The following is a 12548-nucleotide window of genomic DNA, read 5'->3' on the forward strand; positions in this document are numbered from 1 at the left end:
TTTTCTGTCCCTAAGTTAGTTTGCTAAGGATAATAGCTTCTAGCTCCATTCATGTTCCTGAAAAAGACATGTATTAAGTTTTTTATGGGCTGCTGGATTCAATTTGCTAGTATTTGGTTGAGGACTTTTATGTGTATGTTTGCGAGGAAAATTTGTCTGAAGTTTCCTTTTCTTGTGTCCCTGCCAGATTTTGATATCAGGCTGATGCTAGCTTCATAGAATCAGTTAGGGAGGAACCCCTCCTCCTCAATTTTATGGAATAGTTTTAATACAGTTGGTATTAGCATTTCTTTGTATGTCTGGTAGAATTTGGCTGTGAATCCATCTGGTCTGGGGCTTTTTTTTTTTTTTTTTTGAGGGGGTGCTCCTTATTACTGTTTCAATTTCAGAAGTTGATATTAGTCTATTCAGGGTTTCAATCTGTACCTCATTCAACCTTGGAAGATAGTGTACTTCCAAGAATTTGTCCATTTCCTCTAGATTTTCTAATTTGTGTGCATAGAGTTATTCATAGCAGTCTCTGAGGATCTTTTGTATTTCTGTCCGATCAGTTGTAATATCACCTTTGTCATTTCTGATTGTCCTTATTTCGGTCTTCTCTTTCTGTTTTATTTTGGCTAGTTCAGCTAGGGACCCATCAGTCTTATTTATTTTTTTCAAAAAAAAAAGTCTGCATTTCATTGATCTTTTGTATGGAATATGCATTTCAATTTCATCAAGTTATTCTCTAATTTTAATGATCTATTTTCTTCTGCTAGTTTTGGGTTTGGTTTATTATTTTTTATTCCAGTTCCTTTAGGTGCAACGTTAGATTGTTAACTTGAGACTTTCTAATTTCTTGATGAAGGAGTTCCGAGCTATAAATTTTCCTTGTAACAATGTTTTTGCTGCATCCCAGAGATTTTGGTAATTTGTGTCCCTATTTACATTAATTTCAATTTTTTAAAAATGTTTGCCTTAATTATTATGTTTACCCAGGAGCTATTCAGGAGTAAGTTGTTTAATTTCCATGGATTTGTATAGTTTTGAGAGATATTCTTGGTATTAATTTCTATTTTTATTGCACTGTGGTCCAACAGTGTATTTGGTATGATTTTAATTATTTTGAATTTATCAAGGCTTACTTCACAACCAAGCTTGTGGTTGATCTTAGAATATGTTCCATGTGCAGATGAGAGGATTGCATGTTCTGTACTTGTAGGGTAAGGTATTCTGTAGGCATCATTAGGTACAGTTGGTCAAGTGTCAAGTTGAAGTCCAGAGTTTCTTTGCAAGTTTTTTGCCTCCAAGATCTGTCTAACACTGTCAGTGGGATGTTAATGTCTCCTACTATTATTCTGTGATTGTCTAAGTCTTTTTGTGGACCAGGAACCCATTTTATGAATCTAGGTGCTCCAATGTTGGGGATATTTATATTTAGAATAGTTAAGGCTTCTTGTCGGATTGTACCCTTTTTCATTATGTAATGCCCTTCATTGTCCTTCTTAATTTTGATTGGTTTAAAGTCTGTTTTATCTGATACAGGAATAGACTCCTGCTCTTTTTGGTTTTCCATTTGCATGCTCCGTATTACTCTACTCTTTTATTTAGCCCTTGGATATCATTATATGGGAGCTGGGTCTCTTAAAGACAACAGATGTTTGGGTCTTATCTTTGTATCCAGTCTGACACTGTGTCTTTTAAGTGAGACATTTAGGCTATTTATATTCAAGGTTAGTATTGACATGTGTGATTTTTATCCTGTCATAGTGTTGCTAGCTGGTTGTTATGTAGACTTGATTGTCTAGTTGCATTTTATAGAGCCTGCGGGCTGTATGTTTAGGCGTGCTTTTGTGATAGCAAGTGTCCTTCTTTTGAATCCATATTTAACAGTCCCTTAAAAACTTCTCGTAAGACTGGTCTAGTTGAAACATATTCCCTCAATATTTGCTTGTCTGAAAAGAATTTTATTTCTCCCTCACTTATGAAACTTAGTAAGGCAGAATATTAAATTCTTGGTTGGAATTTCTTTTCTTCAAGGACACTGAAAATAGGCCCTCAATCTCTTCTGGCTGCTAAAATTCCTGCTGAGAGGTCTTCTGCTAGCCTGATGGGGTTCTTTCTTTAGGTTACGTGAACCTTCCTCTCTAGCTACTTTTAAGATTTTTTTTCTTTTTCACTGACTTTGGTGAATCTGATGACTATGTGTCTTGGGGATGGTTGTCTTGTACAGTACCTGGCTAGAGTTCTCTGTATTTCTTAGATTTTCATGTCAACCTCTCTAGCAAGATTAAGGAAATTGCTGTGGAATATATCCTCAAATATAATGCTCAAGTTGCTTATTCTCCCTTCTTCTCTCTCAGGAATGCCCGTGAGTCACAGGTTTGTCTCTTTACATGATCCTATATTTCTCAGAGGTTTTGCTCATTTTTCTTAATTCTTCTATCTTTATTTCTGTGTGACTTAGTTGATTTGAAGCATTAGATTTCAGGCTCTGAGATTCTTTCCTCAGCTTGGCTGTGCTACAATTAATGCTTTTAAATGTGTTATGAAATTCTCATACTGAATTTTTCTGCTCAAGAAGCTCAGTTTGGATTTTTCTTTTTTTGGGAGTTTCATCTTTCAGCTCTTGAATATTTTTACTGTATTGCTTCACTATGTTGGATTGTTTCAACTTTCTTCTTGATTTCAATGAGCTTCCTTGCGATCCAGATTCAGAGTTCCATGTCTGTTATTTCAGACAATTCAGACAAGTTAAGAACCATTACTAGGGAGCTAGTGGGGTCATTTGGAAGTAAGGGGACACCATGGCTTTTTGACTTGCCAGAGTTATTTCACTGATCCTTTCCCATCTGGCAGGGCTGGTATTTCTTTAGTTGTGGTGTAAACTGAGTATTGCCCGTTGACTTCATTTTTGGAATTTCAGAGGACAAATGCTCTGTACAGACTCTTTGTTGTAGCATTCTTGCTCTTTGCGTCCAATAAGAGAGAATTTTTTATGTAGTTTGGGCTGCTATCCAATAGATGGCACTTGAGAGCAATAGGCAGTTCCTTGCCACACAGTTCCTTTCCATATCTTCACATTTGCAGATGTGTTCTGTAGTGCTATTGGGAGAGAGGCAACACCCTCACCAGGTCTGCCCAAGGGCCCCAGGGGAGCTACGCCTGATCACCAGCAATCTTCTCATGATTTTGTCTCCTGTTGCTGTTAGGTCTTTCAGGCCACAGGGCTCTATTGCCATGTAGCATGCTGACTCATTTCCCCTTCCCCTTATGCTATGATAAGCTATGATTGTAAGCTCCCTGAGGCAGATGCCAGCAACAAGCTTCCTGTACAGTCTACAGAACCATGAGCCAAAATAAAACTATTTTCTTTACAAATTGCCCAGTCTCAGGTATTCTTTTACAACAGGGGTCCCCAACCCCTGAGCCATAGACCAGTACAGATTTCTGGCCCGTTAGGGACCCTGCCGCAGAGCAGGAGGTGAGTGACCAGCAAGCATTACCCCTGAGCTGCACCTCCTGTCAGATCAGGGACAACCTTAGATTCTCATAGGATTGTGAACTCTATTGTGAGCTACACATGCAAGGCATCTAGGCTATGCTGTTTATGACAATCTAACTAATGCCTGATGATCTGATGATCTGAGGTGGAACAGTTTCATCCCAAAACTATCTCCCGAACTCTGCCCTGTTCATGGAAAAAATTGTCTTCCATGAAACTGATCTCTGGTGCCAAAAAGGTTAGGGAGCACTGCTTTATAGCATCTCCAAATGGCTTCACACAGAGGCTGAAATAGTTTACATTACTATTAACAGTGTATAAAGTGCATATTCCCTTTTCCCTGCAACCTCGCTTATGTATGTTATTTTTTGACTTAATAATAGTCATTCTGACTGGTGTGAGATGTTATCTTATTGTGGTTTTGATGTTCATCTCTCTGATGATTAGAGATGTCAAGCACTTTTTCATCATTTTTGGCCACATGTATGTCTTCTTTTAAGAATTGTCTGTTCATGCTCCTTGCTCACTTTTTAATGGGGTAATTTGTCTTTTCTTGTTGATATGTTTAAGTTTGATTTGTTTCATTTTATTGATTGTTTCCTTTGCTGTACAGAAGCTTTTAAGTTTGATGTAGTGCCACTTACTTATTTTTGCTTTTGTTACCTGTGCTTTTGGTGTCATGTTCAAAAAAATCAGTGCCAAAACCAATGTTAAGAAGAGTGTTTCCTATTTTTTTCTTATAGGAGCTTTACAGTTTCTATCCTTAAGTATTTAATCCACTTTGAGTAGATCTTTGTGTGTGGCATAAGATGAGGCCTATTGTATTCTTTTCCCTGTAGATATCCAGTATTTCCAACACAATTAATTGAAGAGGATACCCTTTTCTCATTATATATTCTTAGCATCCATGTCAAAGTTAGTTGACCATATATGCATGAGTTATTTCTGGACTCTATTCTATCCCATCAATCTATGTGTCTGTTTTTATGCCAGGATCATACTTTTTTGGTTAGTATAGTCTTATAGCATAATTTTGAAATCAAGAAGTGTGGTATCTCCAACTTTGCTCTTTTTTTTTGTCAAGATTGTATTAGCTATTTGGAATTTTTGTGGTTCCATACCAATTTTAGAATAGGTTTTCCTGTTTCTGTAAAAAAAAGTCATGGGAATTTTGATAGAGATTACATTTAATCTGTAGATCTTTTTTGGTAGTATAGACATTTTAACAATATTAATTCTTCCAATCCAGTACAGTCCACTTGCTGCAATTCAGACCATCTTCATGGCTACTTCATGGATCATGTTTATATAAAATAACCCAATAGATGTGCACTTGAAACCTGCCAATTGATTTTTTAAATAAAGTATAACATGTTTAAATTCCCCTCAGGTTACCTACTGTCTTAAAAAAATGCTCCTATAATATGAAAAAAAAAAAAAAAGAAAAGGCTTACTGGTACATTTAATTACCATGAGTTATCTGTTTCACATAATTTATTGCTAGGTTTGTTAGGTTTTTTTAGAATTTAATTGTGATGGAAGATGTGATCACGAAATAATGATTACATTTGACATTTTGTTGTCTCATAATACATCTATTTATCCCTTACTAACTGTGTAAGTTTGAGCCAATCAATCTCTAAACAAAATTTGTTCATTTGCAAGAGGAGGACAATAATAGTTTCAGATTCATGGAGCTCTTGGGAAATTATAGAGAAATAATCCAAGTAAGGTGGTGACCACTGAATCTGGTACAAGGTATATACTAAATAAATGGTGCATATAGTCTTGTCTCATTTTGTATTACATCATGCAAAAATTCATACAACCATCATGAAACTCAAGCACTCATTACTCTCTTGGAAAATATTATTTATTATTTATTTTTATTTTTTGAGACAGAGTTTTGCTCTGTTGCCCAGGCTGGAGTGCAGTAGTGCAATCTCAGCTCACTGCAACCTCTACTCCCGAATTCTAACAATTTTGCCAAGGCCTCCCAAGTAGCTGAGATTGCAAACATGCTCCACCATGCCCAACTGATTTTTTTTGTATTTAGTAGAGATGGGATTTCACCATGTTGGTCAGGCTGGTCTCTAACTCCTGACCTCAAATGATTCACTGGCCTCAGCCTCCCAAAGTGCTGGGATTACAGGCGTGAGCCACTACACCTGGCCTGGAAAATATTATTAATAGTAGTTACTTAGTTGTTATTAGAGACTTTATTAAATTTTAGTTAAGACAATATTTCAATATATACAAATGCTCATATATACCCTGTATAACATGATTAGATTTTTAAAAGACAAAATATTCTAAATAACTTTACTATGATTATAAGAAGTTATAATTTAAATAACACATAAAAGTACATTGAAATGGTCTTTGCATAACTATAACTCAATCTTAATATTCATAATGATCAGAATTATTGTACATAAATGTAGCTTTATGAATACAGTTAATTTGACTTAATTTGCAAATGAGCACTTTTAAATAATGATTTTGAATATTCATGTAATAAAAGGAACACATCATTCTCTAACATTTTTAAATAAAATATTATTCACTTACAGAGTTAATTTATTGTCAAGATATAAACAAAAAGTACATGTGATTTTCTAATGAAATATAAATGTTATAACTATATATCAAGAATTCTGTAGGAACTCTCAGGAGAGTAGACTGTACATCTATACCCCATTAACTTTGATCTTGGTCACACCACTTGCTTTAACCAAGGAAACCCTCAGACACATGAAATGGTGGCATGCCAGGCAGGGACTTTGAAAAGTGCTACATACTTCCATTTGCCCTCTTGCCTTCTGCTATCTGCTATAAAAAGAGCATGCCTCCAATGACTGCTATTTATTTCACCTTCGTTTTAGAATCAGAGATACGTAGAATAACCTTGAAACCAAACCTAGCATATTGCACCCAAGCCACAAATTGATTCTCCAGTTCATGGCTAAAAAATATTGTCACAGCAAAATGATTAACAGAGAAATGGATTTCATTTTACTTTCTCTTCATAGCAAGAACCATTTTCTATCAGGATGACATGTATAAGCATAATAAATTTAAAAGTATATAAAAATTAGATACTTTATATAAAAGAATAAAAATTACTCTGTTCACATTAAAGACTAGTTTTTTTAGATGTCAAATTTATCATGAACATTTTAAGAGAAACTTGAGTTTACTTGCACTGCTAAAACACCCGGCTGTACTTCTTTAAGAAGAGCATACTTTGAGGACATCAAATACATATGCTTTTCTCACAATGTGTACAATTGGAAAGTTGATGTTATAACAACTGTTACATGTGCTTTAAAAGCTCACCTATAAACACCAATTAGACCTGCTAACTAACAAATTCAAGGCTCTTTATCTCTTTAAACAATCTCTTTAATCATGGGAACTGTATGCAGTTATTCTTCTTGGATCTTCTCCTAAAACTTCCAGCAGGATAGGTGGTCAAGGCATAATTGATGACTATAGTTTTGACTTGTTGACATGCTTTATTCATTATCTAGCTTCTTGACTATTTGAGTCATTTAATATACTCAGTGATTTCAGTTCCTCTATTTAGGAGTCTTAAAAACCTGTACTAGTACTAGAGCAGTCTATTGAGGGAAGTAACATAAAATTACTCCAAAGACAAATTTTCCCCTTTTCTCCATTTTGTTGTAGTTCTTTTTTGTTCCTGTTCTCTACCTTATCTTATATTCTAAAATTCTTTCTATTTTCTTAGCTATTTAAATGATGGAGAGCTCTGAAAATTAGGCCAAAGGCATTACTGGTTATGTAAGAGACAGCATAAATAAAAAGACATAGTATATTTAAATGAAAATGACCTACTTGCTGTCATGTTACAATATACTACACAGTGAGCCAAAGGAAATTAATAAATATCTAATGTACTTTCTATCATATTTGCCTGTTTTTTCATAAAGATTGTTATCCATGAAGGTAGAATAAATGTACTTCATCTTCCAGTAGACCCATAGAATACTATCATAACATGATAATTATCATTTAATAGAAGGTATGTTCTAGGACGTTGCACTAAACATAGGCGTTAGAATCAGCTACATCCTTTTTTTTTTTCTTTTAAGACGGAGTCTTGCTCTGTCACCTCACGATCTCGGCTCACTGCAAGCTCTGCCTCTTGGGTTCACGCCATTCTTCTGCCTCAGCCTCCCGAGTAGCTAGGACTACAGGTGCCCAGCACCACGCCTGGCTAATTTTTTTGTATTTTTAGTAGAGACGGGGTTTCACCGTGTTAGCCAGGATGGTCTGGATCTCCTGACCTCGTGACCCGCCCACCTCGGCCTCCCAAAGTGTTGGGATTACAGGCGTGAGCCACCGCGCCTGGCCTATATTCTTTTATGGTAACAAATAAACCCTGAATTATCAGTGACTTAGTACTATAAAATTTTATTTCTCATTTGTGAAAAGTCAGTGCAGACAGGTAGGGGTTTCCCTCCACCTTCTGGCAGTTGTTTTCCATGGCTTCTAGGGTTGTCAAGGCAGAGAAGGAGAGATGGAGGAGAAAAAGAAAAATACTAACTTATACCTGCCTTTGACTAGAGGAAACACATCATTTTAACTCACATTCCCATTCCAGAACAGTCATATGGTCCGGCACTAACTTTGATTTTGACTTCTGAATATTGTCATACTGTCAGTTCATAAAGTGAAAATCATCAGTTGAACAATTAGAATTGTCTTCACTAAATGATGAAATATGCTAACCTTTTAAATATATTCATATTTCTATGAATTTATTCTCATGATTATTAATGGCGTGTAATCCCAGACCTCTTCCAAACTCAGGACTGCAATTTTGTACCTGTCACCATATTTATAATCATAGGATTGTTGGGAAAGTTTTAAAATAATTCTTCTAGAAACAGATTGTCTAATTGGCCATAGTTCTGCAGTGGATAAATCTATGCAAACCTAACCTCAAAGTCTGAGGAATCTTAGGCCAAAGAAAGAGACTGACAAACCCAGTTTCTTAGAAAAAAACATTTAATAGAGACTTACAAACAGAAGACATATCTGTGTCTCGGGTGGCAGTGAGACAAGACGGTGGATCCCCATGCCATTATCCTGCAGACCATAGAAGAGGGATATTTTAGAAGGGATGTGTAGGACAATTGAAACACAAGAACATTAAAGTTATTGAGCTAAGGGCAGGATTTATGGTAAGTACCTGCTGTACCTGCTCTTACACAACGGACAATAGATAGACTGAAATCTTAGAGGTTTTCAGGTAATAGGGGTTAATCCGAAGCCAACATGGCAGAATTAGCTTCCAAGATAGAGTTGCTTTGCCCTCCACAGCCATCTTTATATAACTTGAGAGCATTTAGCCCCATTCTGATATTTGCTCTCAGACAAAAATTTTGAGAAACTCTCCCCTGGTGGACAGCTGCCATTTTCAGAGTTGGGCAGGTCACGATGTTCACAGATGCATTAGCCTTACCCATGTAATGGAAATAGTAATAAGTGTCAAGGTTATAGCAGATATTATTAGGCTAACTGAAAGATGTCACATGACAGATCATGTACAGATGAAAATTTAGAAAGAAAAATAAGAAAAAAGGTATAAGCAAAGAGAGACAAAAATGAACAGTGATAGCAAGATAGAAAAGTCAGCAAGATGAACTGAGCTGCAAAAGAGTTGAGAAACTTTGACCATCTCTAACAATGTGGCAGCTTGACAAAGACTTCTCAGGTTTTCTCTTTTTGTCTTTCGTCCTGCCTTTGGTCTTGTTCTGTTTGCTTCTTTCTCTCTTCTCTCATGTTTGTCTTATCAGAAACTATACAGAAATATTATTTAAAAATTCTCTTGGTTTAAAGCAAACTTTGAAAGATGAGAATAGCATCATATGAAGAACTTAATAGATTAATATTTAGTAAGAGGTTAAAATGCCAAACAATTAAAAATTTCAAGTATCTCCCTAATTATTTCTTTCCCTCTCATTCCTTAACCCTAACTTCCTTTCCTTCAGATCCTCTCTCTCTCTTACCTCCATAAGAATAACTGAATGAATGTTAGTGAGTGACTTCACTTATTGTGACGGAGGAGACAACAAAATCAGGCCTTTAATCTGAGCCTCCAAAAAATAAAAGCTGGGTTCAGGCAAGCATGTGCTGCACTATTGCATCCTGAATGCTGACATACTTATATATCTCTCTGTTTTTAGTGACAACATCCAAAGTAATTTCAGCAGTTGATAAAAAAAAAAAAAAATGACTTCCCACAACATTACCATTAGAGCATTTTATGGTACCATAAAAGAGGCACTAATTACCATAGGAAGTCAGGGACAACTTTATATTATTCCCTCTAAATGACATAAACCATTGTAAACTCTAGAGTTAGTATCATTCTACTCATAAGTTTTTTTTTTTAAGATTTAAATACAGATCATTTTCAAGATCATTTTGCAAAGCCCTTGTTTGAAGAATCATGAATGACTAATTTACCCTACAAACATTTCTTAAAAATTGATATAAGGAATTTATTACAGTTCCAAAACAAAAATGTTTACTTGTGTTAAATAATCACCAGAAAGTGTTTCATATTCAGGCCTCTAATTTTCTCCTTGATTCCTTGTTAAAAACAAAGGAAGTTTTGCGAAAAAATTGGAAAGGATTTAAATATATAACTTCCAGCAGAATATTTCAAAAGCTGTTTCATACTCGCAGGCAATTAAAACTGGATAGGAGAGAGGGATTTGATTTTATTGAATTATTGTGAAAGGAAGTTTTGCAAAAATTGGAAAGGATTTAAACATGGCAACTTCCAGCAGAATATTTCAAAAGCTGTTTTCATACTGCAGGCACTAAAACTGGATAGGAGAGGGTTTGATTTTATTGAATTATTGTGACGGAATAAGATCATGCTTAAATGTTTTAAAATGTATTTTTGACATACTAATAAATTCTGTAAGATCCTCCATGTCATAGAACTTTTAATAAAATGAAAAGGAAAACAAGTCAGCACTGTATGCGTTACGGAGACATTAAATACTGGCTAAAAACAAGATTTGTTCAATCATAGGCTGAATACAATCATACTTTGAATACAGTCTGTTCTTTCTTCTAGTGTTTAATCCTATTTTAGGCAATTTCAAATCAATATTTCTATTTTATAACCAAGCTACAATTTGTCAAATTATTATATTTTACTGCAGACTGTGCTGAGCTTAGAGTCATTAAATAGTCACTTAAAATCATATAATTAGTAATGATTGACAGACATAGATCCCCAATTTTATCACTCAAAGTGCAGCCGCAAAATAGAAAAAAAAAAATAAGTAAAATAAAAGAGGCTCAGCATAAAAATTTTACTGTTAGCCTGTTAGCTAGCCATAATAGTATTTTAAGGCATAGTCTTTATAAAATTACCTTAAAAAGAAATAAAGTACAAAAAAAAAAAAACACTGCTATGTGTCATCAGAAATATTCTACATGTTACTCCAAAAAAAAGTTCTAATGTCCCTTAAGAAAGTAAGAGAGTAAGAAATATGAAATACCATGCATTCATTAAATGCCAACTATGTGCCAGGCACTATGCTGTTTGCTTGGAATTCAAACATCAAATGCAGTCTCCTCACCCTTAAGGAACATGTTTTGGGAGTAAGCAGGGAAATATACTCACAGTTCTAATTCAACTTAATAATGACTATAAAGTAAGTATGTAAGAAATGTAGAAGAAAAGATTAAATACTTCTGAGCTTAAAGTTTCCACTTGTTCTGTCTCGTAATGGCTTTTTCTATATTGCTTTTGAATATATGAGATTACTACAAAATACGTAACTTTCCTATGAATTATTTTTCTTTTTGAAAACCAGGCATACGTCTTAATCAAGGTAAGATTGTGAGAGAAAACTAAAAGGGGAGCGTATCTGTGTTCCTGTTCTATGAGATTATATTGCCATTTTTTAAATTTATTTATTATTATTATTATTATACTTGAAGTTCTAGGGTACATGTGCATAACGTGCAGGTTTGTTACATATGTATACTTGTGCCATGTTGCTGTGCTGCACCCATCAACTCGTCAGCACCCATCAACTCGTCAGCACCCATCAACTCATCATTTACATTAGGTATAACTCCCAATGCAATCCCTCCCCCCTCCCCCCTCCCCATGATAGGCCCCGGTGTGTGATGTTCCCCTTCCCGAGTCCAAGTGATCTCATTGTTCAGTTCCCACCTATGAGTGAGAACATGCGGTGTTTGGTTTTCTGTTCTTGTGATAGTTTGCTGAGAATGATGGTTTCCAGCTGCATCCATGTCCCTACAAAGGACACAAACTCATCCTTTTTTATGGCTGCATAGTATTCCATGGTGTATATGTGCCACATTTTCTTAATCCAGTCTGTCACTGATGGACATTTGGGTTGATTCCAAGTCGTTGCTATTGTGAATAGTGCCTCAATAAACATACGTGTGCATGTGGTAATGAGATACTATCTCACACCAGTTAGAATGGCGATCATTAAAAAGTCAGGAAACAACAGGTGCTGGAGAGGATGTGGAGAAATAGGAACACTTTTACACTGTTGGTGGGATTGTAAACTAGTTCAACCATTATGGAAAACAGTATGGCGATTCCACAAAGATCTAGAACTAGATGTACCATATGATCCAGCCATCCCATTACTGGGTATATACCCAAAGGATTATAAATCATGCTGCTATAAAGACACATGCCATTTTTTTCTATTTGGCCTGAGATTAAGTAAATTGAAATTATCAGCTGGGATGACTCACTGAGCTTTGTAGGATGTATATTGTACAAAAATTATCTGGAAAAAAATGGATATGTAAAGGTAAAATCCAACCTACATGTAAGACCATGTACCTTAGCACTGAGACTTGTCCATGGGCTGTGTCTATTTCAGGTAAAGATTCCTAATGGACAAATGAAAACCTTGTTAGGTCCCCAGTTACTGGGCACACCCTCCGAAGCATGCCGCTGTGAAATATCTACAAAATGAGGCCAAGCTTTCTAAAGAATTCATCCACACTCTGCTCATCGGAT

This window comes from Papio anubis, chromosome 5 (genome assembly GCF_008728515.1).
Source record: "Papio anubis isolate 15944 chromosome 5, Panubis1.0, whole genome shotgun sequence".
In the NCBI taxonomy this organism is placed as follows: Eukaryota; Metazoa; Chordata; class Mammalia; order Primates; family Cercopithecidae; genus Papio; species Papio anubis.